A 1,048-nucleotide genomic window follows, 5' to 3' on the forward strand; every position below is an offset into this window, starting at 1 on the left:
TCACTGATTAAACATTTAGCTGGATAAATAAGTTTTGTGTCCTGATAAGTTTTCCTGTAACATTGTCTTTTTTATAAATATGAAGAGCATACGAGTGAAGCATGAGACATATTATTTGAGCACTTTCATATACACACACATAATATAAAAACACACATACACATGCACACACTAATCTCCCATTTGAATTTTGGACCACTATTTACATATTTATTCATTAAATTTAGAGGTCTCCTGACTTCAAATAACTAAAAAACTTTTCTTTCTTTCTCAGTGTCCAACTTTTATAAATGTACATTATTACCTAAAAGACCAACACTTTAATTATTCTCATTTTTGCTTATCCTTCATGCTCCTCTCATTGCCTTCTTCCCAGGGATGAATCACCTCCTGACATCTCCAGCATACTCTTTCTGTTCACCTGTTAATTAGCCCAAGAGAACAAAACTCTCTATTCTCTTCTATTTTCTTCTCAGTTAACTTCAAGCATGATAGTTGCCATTAGCTTTCTCAACTTAATGTTTGATGTTCAGCCATATTTTTGACTTGCTACTATTACATTCATACCAAGCTTTTATAGAATTGCCCATAATTTCAATGAACATAGTGATGTGATTTGCCTAGTTTATTACGGAATAGTCTTCCTCTGTAGATTGAAAATTGAAAATTATTATTATTATAATAATAATAATAATAAAGTTGGAAGGGACCTTGGAGGTCATCAAGTCCAACCCCCTGCTCAGGCAGGAAATCCTACACCATTTTGGACAAATGGCTGTCCAGTCTCTTCTTAAAAACTTCCAGTGTTGGAACATTCACCACTTCTGAAGGCAGGTTGTTCCACTGGTTAATTGTTCTGTCAGGAAGTTTCTCCTTAGTTCTAGGTTGCTTCTCTCCTTGCTTAGTTTCCACCCATTGCTTCTTGTCCTGCCTTCAGGTGCCTTGGAGAATAGCTTGACTCCTTCTTCTTTGTGGCAGCCACTGAGATATTGGAAAACTGCTATCATGTCCCCCCTCATCCTTCTCTTCGTTAAACTAGACATACCCA

The sequence above is a fragment of the Protobothrops mucrosquamatus genome, unplaced genomic scaffold (assembly GCF_001527695.2).
Source record: "Protobothrops mucrosquamatus isolate PMUCROS unplaced genomic scaffold, P.Mucros_1.0 scaffold375, whole genome shotgun sequence".
Classification (NCBI taxonomy): domain Eukaryota; kingdom Metazoa; phylum Chordata; class Lepidosauria; order Squamata; family Viperidae; genus Protobothrops; species Protobothrops mucrosquamatus.